Raw genomic sequence first — 9,307 nt, 5'->3', positions numbered from 1 at the left:
TCCTGCGATCCTCCTTCGTATGTGACTGCGTTCGCCGAACTCTGCGAGTCAAGAGAGGTTCCGCGGGTGGGTCCATGTCTCGCTTCTTCCTGCTCCCCCTTTGGAGACGGTTAGGCTGGGACAAGTGGGACAGCTCCTTCCCCTACAACTGGACGGCGCCATGGTTCTACGGAGACGTGGTTCGGTTTGTGAGGGAACACCAACTGGAGGGACTCAAGCCTGATTTGTGGAAGCCAAAGACTATCCACAAACTCATCAGAGCCAAGGACGAAATGGAGAACATTCCAGGACTTCATCACGACACACTGGAGACTGTTTGGACAAACGTGTCATCGGCTGGATTGACCAACGGGCACAAGGACTTGTCATGGATGGCGATACAGGGCGGACTGCCCGTCCGGTCATTCATGCACGCCCGGAACCTGTGCAAAACCCGGTACTGCCCAAGGTGCCCCTTCGTGGAGGAAACATCGCTGCACGCCTTTTGGGACTGCCGTTTTGCACAGCGCCTGTTGGTTGCCCTGGAGGATGACCTGAGGAACTCCGTCCCCAGAGGGAGCCTATCGTACCATTCCGTACTTTATGGACTCTTCCCTGGGACTCACACCGTTGGAGCCATCCAGGAGGCTTGGCGCCTTATGAACTGCTTTAAGGACGCTATTTGGGTCGCCAGGAACCGGCTCATCTTGAAGAGGGAGAGGATGTCTATCCAGGATTGCCGCAGGCTGATCCACAGCCTGCTCAGAGACTATTCCATCATGGACAGTCCGGACGACAGCGCCGAGGAGGAGGTTTAGACCTCTTCCATGCCCCCTCCCTCCTTTTCCCGTTATGTGCGTCTTTCAATAAAGCTTCGGGCCTGTGATTTCCCCACCCTATCCCCCTTTTCCCCTACCCCCATCCCCCAATCGCCGGTTCGTCGTTATTTATTGTCTAACTTTTTCTTTCAGCTTCAGTGTTATGGATAAGCATAGGAGTGTGATGTATAGTTTAGTGCGTCGTACTCTATGGCTATGTAAGAAGGATTGTATAGTTCTGTGTGTACGGGGCTGCGGCACTGTACACGGTTTGTTACCTTTTTGTGAGTAGTGCATGATAATAAAGATGCTGTTAAATCAAAAAATCTGTTCTTATCAGTTTAATATCTGATACGTCCCCTATCTGGGGACCATATATTAAATGGATTTTTAGAACAGGGAGATGGAAAAAGAGCTTGCTCTGTCCACTCCACGCATTGACCTGGTATTGCAGTACCTCCAGGAACGGTGCACCCCTTCTTAACCCAGTTTCCAAAAGCAGAACTCAATTCACCTGATTCATATTAGCCCGATTTAATGAATTGGAAGAAAGCATACGTCTTCATATGCACCTCAATTTGGCCCATTCACTTTTCACACTTCCTCCTTTTGTTTTTTATCTTTCACACTTTTGACTTTCTTTATTCATCCAAATAGCAAACTCATCACCACTCAACCTGACCAACTCGGCTATGTCCCCGTGCTGCAGTTCTCTGTCTTATCTAGATCATTTGCAATTGAATGGAATAGATCCCTTTTGGACAAAGTGGATTCACCTGCTGCTGCAGTGACCACAGGTGTGATAACATCTAGAATTGGCATCTGGTGCGATCTCTCCGCTTCCACTCCAAAGAAAGTTACCTGTTTATTCCTATCATGCATTGGTTTTTGGGGTTTTCTTTGAGTAATGATGATCTCTTTAGTAGTCTGTTGGCGCCCTCTCCTGGAGGAATAGTTTGCTTGCTCTTGGACATTCTAAAAGAGAGGTCATGATAGACATTGAGCTTCTGAGCTCAATTGGGGACAGTCATGGGTGATGAATGTTTGCAACCTACTGCGAAGCCTCATACCGCAATATAAGGAACGTCAAATACTAAGAAAGGGCGGCCTATGAAAGAATTACTACTTTCAATAAGTACACTTAAACGGCTAATTGGGAATAGAAAAACTGTAAAAAGCCCTCTGAGAAAGCCCCCCTCTAACCTTTGATAGTAAGCTTTTCTGTAGTCTGCCTGTTGATGTATTTTCCGTTTGAACTGTGCACAACATGAAGAGACGGAACACTGGCGGCTTGTCACAATGCCCCCCGATGACATCACAATAGCGCTGCTGCCTAGAAAACAAGCTGCGCAGAAGAAGTTGTTCTTTGGGTGGGAGGGTGGGCTAGTGGAAGGAGGGGGCAATCTCTTTTTTTCCCGGGTGGTAGGGGGATGACAGGAGAAGGGAAGCGGGTGGTGAGAAAGGTACAGAGGGCAGGGTTTGGGGGCTGGGAAGGAAAGGGAAAAGATTAGGGTTTGGGGATGATGAAAGGGCTTTCTACGGGTAAGGATGGCAAAGGGTGGCAGTGACGGAAAGTCAGGCAACCTGTCCTGTCCGTCTTTTTGTATCGTGAATTGGAAAGACTGCAAGGGGGAGGGGAGTTGCTTGCGCCCTAAAGGAGGAGTTATTCAGATTCATTGCAGTGGGCGGCGGCTGCAAAACGCACCATTCTTCTTGTTTTGGCTCTGCAAAGCAGCCTTTTCAAGGGTTGGCTTGGGTGACAAAATGTCTTGTGTAGGCGTGGGTTTGTCTCCCTCTCGCTCTCTCTCCCTAAGATGTGTCCGGCATAGGCCAGGGTGCCACTCGAGGCCCAAACCAATTCTGGTTATCGCTTCTCGGCCTTTTGGCTAAGATCAAGTGTAGTATCTGTTCTTATCAGTTTAATATCTGATACGTCCCCTATCTGGGGACCATATATTAAATGGATTTTTAGAACAGGGAGATGGAAAAAGAGCTTGCTCTGTCCACTCCACGCATTGACCTGGTATTGCAGTACCTCCAGGAACGGTGCACCCCTTCTTAACCCAGTTTCCAAAAGCAGAACTCAATTCACCTGATTCATATTAGCCCGATTTAATGAATTGGAAGAAAGCATACGTCTTCATATGCACCTCAATTTGGCCCATTCACTTTTCACACTTCCTCCTTTTGTTTTTTATCTTTCACACTTTTGACTTTCTTTATTCATCCAAATAGCAAACTCATCACCACTCAACCTGACCAACTCGGCTATGTCCCCGTGCTGCAGTTCTCTGTCTTATCTAGATCATTTGCAATTGAATGGAATAGATCCCTTTTGGACAAAGTGGATTCACCTGCTGCTGCAGTGACCACAGGTGTGATAACATCTAGAATTGGCATCTGGTGCGATCTCTCCGCTTCCACTCCAAAGAAAGTTACCTGTTTATTCCTATCATGCATTGGTTTTTGGGGTTTTCTTTGAGTAATGATGATCTCTTTAGTAGTCTGTTGGCGCCCTCTCCTGGAGGAATAGTTTGCTTGCTCTTGGACATTCTAAAAGAGAGGTCATGATAGACATTGAGCTTCTGAGCTCAATTGGGGACAGTCATGGGTGATGAATGTTTGCAACCTACTGCGAAGCCTCATACCGCAATATAAGGAACGTCAAATACTAAGAAAGGGCGGCCTATGAAAGAATTACTACTTTCAATAAGTACACTTAAACGGCTAATTGGGAATAGAAAAACTGTAAAAAGCCCTCTGAGAAAGCCCCCCTCTAACCTTTGATAGTAAGCTTTTCTGTAGTCTGCCTGTTGATGTATTTTCCGTTTGAACTGTGCACAACATGAAGAGACGGAACACTGGCGGCTTGTCACAATGCCCCCCGATGACATCACAATAGCGCTGCTGCCTAGAAAACAAGCTGCGCAGAAGAAGTTGTTCTTTGGGTGGGAGGGTGGGCTAGTGGAAGGAGGGGGCAATCTCTTTTTTTCCCGGGTGGTAGGGGGATGACAGGAGAAGGGAAGCGGGTGGTGAGAAAGGTACAGAGGGCAGGGTTTGGGGGCTGGGAAGGAAAGGGAAAAGATTAGGGTTTGGGGATGATGAAAGGGCTTTCTACGGGTAAGGATGGCAAAGGGTGGCAGTGACGGAAAGTCAGGCAACCTGTCCTGTCCGTCTTTTTGTATCGTGAATTGGAAAGACTGCAAGGGGGAGGGGAGTTGCTTGCGCCCTAAAGGAGGAGTTATTCAGATTCATTGCAGTGGGCGGCGGCTGCAAAACGCACCATTCTTCTTGTTTTGGCTCTGCAAAGCAGCCTTTTCAAGGGTTGGCTTGGGTGACAAAATGTCTTGTGTAGGCGTGGGTTTGTCTCCCTCTCGCTCTCTCTCCCTAAGATGTGTCCGGCATAGGCCAGGGTGCCACTCGAGGCCCAAACCAATTCTGGTTATCGCTTCTCGGCCTTTTGGCTAAGATCAAGTGTAGTATCTGTTCTTATCAGTTTAATATCTGATACGTCCCCTATCTGGGGACCATATATTAAATGGATTTTTAGAACAGGGAGATGGAAAAAGAGCTTGCTCTGTCCACTCCACGCATTGACCTGGTATTGCAGTACCTCCAGGAACGGTGCACCCCTTCTTAACCCAGTTTCCAAAAGCAGAACTCAATTCACCTGATTCATATTAGCCCGATTTAATGAATTGGAAGAAAGCATACGTCTTCATATGCACCTCAATTTGGCCCATTCACTTTTCACACTTCCTCCTTTTGTTTTTTATCTTTCACACTTTTGACTTTCTTTATTCATCCAAATAGCAAACTCATCACCACTCAACCTGACCAACTCGGCTATGTCCCCGTGCTGCAGTTCTCTGTCTTATCTAGATCATTTGCAATTGAATGGAATAGATCCCTTTTGGACAAAGTGGATTCACCTGCTGCTGCAGTGACCACAGGTGTGATAACATCTAGAATTGGCATCTGGTGCGATCTCTCCGCTTCCACTCCAAAGAAAGTTACCTGTTTATTCCTATCATGCATTGGTTTTTGGGGTTTTCTTTGAGTAATGATGATCTCTTTAGTAGTCTGTTGGCGCCCTCTCCTGGAGGAATAGTTTGCTTGCTCTTGGACATTCTAAAAGAGAGGTCATGATAGACATTGAGCTTCTGAGCTCAATTGGGGACAGTCATGGGTGATGAATGTTTGCAACCTACTGCGAAGCCTCATACCGCAATATAAGGAACGTCAAATACTAAGAAAGGGCGGCCTATGAAAGAATTACTACTTTCAATAAGTACACTTAAACGGCTAATTGGGAATAGAAAAACTGTAAAAAGCCCTCTGAGAAAGCCCCCCTCTAACCTTTGATAGTAAGCTTTTCTGTAGTCTGCCTGTTGATGTATTTTCCGTTTGAACTGTGCACAACATGAAGAGACGGAACACTGGCGGCTTGTCACAATGCCCCCCGATGACATCACAATAGCGCTGCTGCCTAGAAAACAAGCTGCGCAGAAGAAGTTGTTCTTTGGGTGGGAGGGTGGGCTAGTGGAAGGAGGGGGCAATCTCTTTTTTTCCCGGGTGGTAGGGGGATGACAGGAGAAGGGAAGCGGGTGGTGAGAAAGGTACAGAGGGCAGGGTTTGGGGGCTGGGAAGGAAAGGGAAAAGATTAGGGTTTGGGGATGATGAAAGGGCTTTCTACGGGTAAGGATGGCAAAGGGTGGCAGTGACGGAAAGTCAGGCAACCTGTCCTGTCCGTCTTTTTGTATCGTGAATTGGAAAGACTGCAAGGGGGAGGGGAGTTGCTTGCGCCCTAAAGGAGGAGTTATTCAGATTCATTGCAGTGGGCGGCGGCTGCAAAACGCACCATTCTTCTTGTTTTGGCTCTGCAAAGCAGCCTTTTCAAGGGTTGGCTTGGGTGACAAAATGTCTTGTGTAGGCGTGGGTTTGTCTCCCTCTCGCTCTCTCTCCCTAAGATGTGTCCGGCATAGGCCAGGGTGCCACTCGAGGCCCAAACCAATTCTGGTTATCGCTTCTCGGCCTTTTGGCTAAGATCAAGTGTAGTATCTGTTCTTATCAGTTTAATATCTGATACGTCCCCTATCTGGGGACCATATATTAAATGGATTTTTAGAACAGGGAGATGGAAAAAGAGCTTGCTCTGTCCACTCCACGCATTGACCTGGTATTGCAGTACCTCCAGGAACGGTGCACCCCTTCTTAACCCAGTTTCCAAAAGCAGAACTCAATTCACCTGATTCATATTAGCCCGATTTAATGAATTGGAAGAAAGCATACGTCTTCATATGCACCTCAATTTGGCCCATTCACTTTTCACACTTCCTCCTTTTGTTTTTTATCTTTCACACTTTTGACTTTCTTTATTCATCCAAATAGCAAACTCATCACCACTCAACCTGACCAACTCGGCTATGTCCCCGTGCTGCAGTTCTCTGTCTTATCTAGATCATTTGCAATTGAATGGAATAGATCCCTTTTGGACAAAGTGGATTCACCTGCTGCTGCAGTGACCACAGGTGTGATAACATCTAGAATTGGCATCTGGTGCGATCTCTCCGCTTCCACTCCAAAGAAAGTTACCTGTTTATTCCTATCATGCATTGGTTTTTGGGGTTTTCTTTGAGTAATGATGATCTCTTTAGTAGTCTGTTGGCGCCCTCTCCTGGAGGAATAGTTTGCTTGCTCTTGGACATTCTAAAAGAGAGGTCATGATAGACATTGAGCTTCTGAGCTCAATTGGGGACAGTCATGGGTGATGAATGTTTGCAACCTACTGCGAAGCCTCATACCGCAATATAAGGAACGTCAAATACTAAGAAAGGGCGGCCTATGAAAGAATTACTACTTTCAATAAGTACACTTAAACGGCTAATTGGGAATAGAAAAACTGTAAAAAGCCCTCTGAGAAAGCCCCCCTCTAACCTTTGATAGTAAGCTTTTCTGTAGTCTGCCTGTTGATGTATTTTCCGTTTGAACTGTGCACAACATGAAGAGACGGAACACTGGCGGCTTGTCACAATGCCCCCCGATGACATCACAATAGCGCTGCTGCCTAGAAAACAAGCTGCGCAGAAGAAGTTGTTCTTTGGGTGGGAGGGTGGGCTAGTGGAAGGAGGGGGCAATCTCTTTTTTTCCCGGGTGGTAGGGGGATGACAGGAGAAGGGAAGCGGGTGGTGAGAAAGGTACAGAGGGCAGGGTTTGGGGGCTGGGAAGGAAAGGGAAAAGATTAGGGTTTGGGGATGATGAAAGGGCTTTCTACGGGTAAGGATGGCAAAGGGTGGCAGTGACGGAAAGTCAGGCAACCTGTCCTGTCCGTCTTTTTGTATCGTGAATTGGAAAGACTGCAAGGGGGAGGGGAGTTGCTTGCGCCCTAAAGGAGGAGTTATTCAGATTCATTGCAGTGGGCGGCGGCTGCAAAACGCACCATTCTTCTTGTTTTGGCTCTGCAAAGCAGCCTTTTCAAGGGTTGGCTTGGGTGACAAAATGTCTTGTGTAGGCGTGGGTTTGTCTCCCTCTCGCTCTCTCTCCCTAAGATGTGTCCGGCATAGGCCAGGGTGCCACTCGAGGCCCAAACCAATTCTGGTTATCGCTTCTCGGCCTTTTGGCTAAGATCAAGTGTAGTATCTGTTCTTATCAGTTTAATATCTGATACGTCCCCTATCTGGGGACCATATATTAAATGGATTTTTAGAACAGGGAGATGGAAAAAGAGCTTGCTCTGTCCACTCCACGCATTGACCTGGTATTGCAGTACCTCCAGGAACGGTGCACCCCTTCTTAACCCAGTTTCCAAAAGCAGAACTCAATTCACCTGATTCATATTAGCCCGATTTAATGAATTGGAAGAAAGCATACGTCTTCATATGCACCTCAATTTGGCCCATTCACTTTTCACACTTCCTCCTTTTGTTTTTTATCTTTCACACTTTTGACTTTCTTTATTCATCCAAATAGCAAACTCATCACCACTCAACCTGACCAACTCGGCTATGTCCCCGTGCTGCAGTTCTCTGTCTTATCTAGATCATTTGCAATTGAATGGAATAGATCCCTTTTGGACAAAGTGGATTCACCTGCTGCTGCAGTGACCACAGGTGTGATAACATCTAGAATTGGCATCTGGTGCGATCTCTCCGCTTCCACTCCAAAGAAAGTTACCTGTTTATTCCTATCATGCATTGGTTTTTGGGGTTTTCTTTGAGTAATGATGATCTCTTTAGTAGTCTGTTGGCGCCCTCTCCTGGAGGAATAGTTTGCTTGCTCTTGGACATTCTAAAAGAGAGGTCATGATAGACATTGAGCTTCTGAGCTCAATTGGGGACAGTCATGGGTGATGAATGTTTGCAACCTACTGCGAAGCCTCATACCGCAATATAAGGAACGTCAAATACTAAGAAAGGGCGGCCTATGAAAGAATTACTACTTTCAATAAGTACACTTAAACGGCTAATTGGGAATAGAAAAACTGTAAAAAGCCCTCTGAGAAAGCCCCCCTCTAACCTTTGATAGTAAGCTTTTCTGTAGTCTGCCTGTTGATGTATTTTCCGTTTGAACTGTGCACAACATGAAGAGACGGAACACTGGCGGCTTGTCACAATGCCCCCCGATGACATCACAATAGCGCTGCTGCCTAGAAAACAAGCTGCGCAGAAGAAGTTGTTCTTTGGGTGGGAGGGTGGGCTAGTGGAAGGAGGGGGCAATCTCTTTTTTTCCCGGGTGGTAGGGGGATGACAGGAGAAGGGAAGCGGGTGGTGAGAAAGGTACAGAGGGCAGGGTTTGGGGGCTGGGAAGGAAAGGGAAAAGATTAGGGTTTGGGGATGATGAAAGGGCTTTCTACGGGTAAGGATGGCAAAGGGTGGCAGTGACGGAAAGTCAGGCAACCTGTCCTGTCCGTCTTTTTGTATCGTGAATTGGAAAGACTGCAAGGGGGAGGGGAGTTGCTTGCGCCCTAAAGGAGGAGTTATTCAGATTCATTGCAGTGGGCGGCGGCTGCAAAACGCACCATTCTTCTTGTTTTGGCTCTGCAAAGCAGCCTTTTCAAGGGTTGGCTTGGGTGACAAAATGTCTTGTGTAGGCGTGGGTTTGTCTCCCTCTCGCTCTCTCTCCCTAAGATGTGTCCGGCATAGGCCAGGGTGCCACTCGAGGCCCAAACCAATTCTGGTTATCGCTTCTCGGCCTTTTGGCTAAGATCAAGTGTAGTATCTGTTCTTATCAGTTTAATATCTGATACGTCCCCTATCTGGGGACCATATATTAAATGGATTTTTAGAACAGGGAGATGGAAAAAGAGCTTGCTCTGTCCACTCCACGCATTGACCTGGTATTGCAGTACCTCCAGGAACGGTGCACCCCTTCTTAACCCAGTTTCCAAAAGCAGAACTCAATTCACCTGATTCATATTAGCCCGATTTAATGAATTGGAAGAAAGCATACGTCTTCATATGCACCTCAATTTGGCCCATTCACTTTTCACACTTCCTCCTTTTGTTTTTTAT

The 9,307-nt window shown here is 47.0% G+C and overlaps 5 non-coding genes and 1 pseudogene across 5 annotated transcripts; all 6 read left to right on the top strand.

The window, feature by feature from the left end:
• The first annotated feature begins 1,071 nt into the window (after positions 1-1,071).
• Positions 1,072-1,276, top strand: LOC142279606 (U2 spliceosomal RNA; annotated as a pseudogene).
• A 1,387-nt stretch (positions 1,277-2,663) lies between these two features.
• LOC142279605 (U2 spliceosomal RNA) lies at positions 2,664-2,854 on the top strand. The gene has a single exon (XR_012742199.1). It is a non-coding gene; the product is annotated as a U2 spliceosomal RNA (small nuclear RNA).
• Positions 2,855-4,241: 1,387 nt separating this feature from the next.
• LOC142279604 (U2 spliceosomal RNA) lies at positions 4,242-4,432 on the top strand. Its single transcript, XR_012742198.1, has one exon. It is a non-coding gene; the product is annotated as a U2 spliceosomal RNA (small nuclear RNA).
• Positions 4,433-5,819: 1,387 nt separating this feature from the next.
• Positions 5,820-6,010, top strand: LOC142279603 (U2 spliceosomal RNA). The gene has a single exon (XR_012742197.1). It is a non-coding gene; the product is annotated as a U2 spliceosomal RNA (small nuclear RNA).
• Positions 6,011-7,397: 1,387 nt separating this feature from the next.
• On the top strand, positions 7,398-7,588 carry LOC142279601 (U2 spliceosomal RNA). Its single transcript, XR_012742195.1, has one exon. It is a non-coding gene; the product is annotated as a U2 spliceosomal RNA (small nuclear RNA).
• Positions 7,589-8,975: 1,387 nt separating this feature from the next.
• Positions 8,976-9,166, top strand: LOC142279600 (U2 spliceosomal RNA). The gene has a single exon (XR_012742194.1). It is a non-coding gene; the product is annotated as a U2 spliceosomal RNA (small nuclear RNA).
• The last annotated feature ends 141 nt before the right edge of the window (positions 9,167-9,307 follow it).

This window comes from Anomaloglossus baeobatrachus, unplaced genomic scaffold (genome assembly GCF_048569485.1).
Source record: "Anomaloglossus baeobatrachus isolate aAnoBae1 unplaced genomic scaffold, aAnoBae1.hap1 Scaffold_4376, whole genome shotgun sequence".
Taxonomy (NCBI): domain Eukaryota; kingdom Metazoa; phylum Chordata; class Amphibia; order Anura; family Aromobatidae; genus Anomaloglossus; species Anomaloglossus baeobatrachus.
This window is presented reverse-complemented; position numbering and strand designations above follow the sequence as displayed.